The sequence below is a fragment of the Morone saxatilis genome, unplaced genomic scaffold, assembly GCF_004916995.1.
Source record: "Morone saxatilis isolate NCDOM2014 unplaced genomic scaffold, NCSU_SB_2.0 Contig23, whole genome shotgun sequence".
In the NCBI taxonomy this organism is placed as follows: Eukaryota; Metazoa; Chordata; class Actinopteri; family Moronidae; genus Morone; species Morone saxatilis.
The window spans coordinates 16,494,501-16,494,820 of NW_023339796.1; positions in this window are offsets into that span (position 1 = coordinate 16,494,501).

Below are 320 nucleotides of genomic sequence, written 5' to 3' on the forward strand. Positions count from 1 at the left end.
AAAATAACCTCTCTCCATTACTGAGGTGCTGTCTCCCAACAATATGTGTATATTTAAATGTTAGTTGTCTTATGTAACATTACTTTTTACAACAATGGGGAAATAGCTGTGCAGTTGTCAGCTGGTCCAACAGTAGTGGCAACTTTCAACTTTGTAAGAAAACTGAATGTGAAACACACACGCCTTTACTTGATGAGGAGTGTCTGAGACTATACATTGGACACAGAAATAATATTGAATATCTATGAAAAACATTGTGTGTATTTATAATACATTTATAATTCTTTCCCTTATATAACTCGTCGATGCAAAGAAAGCTA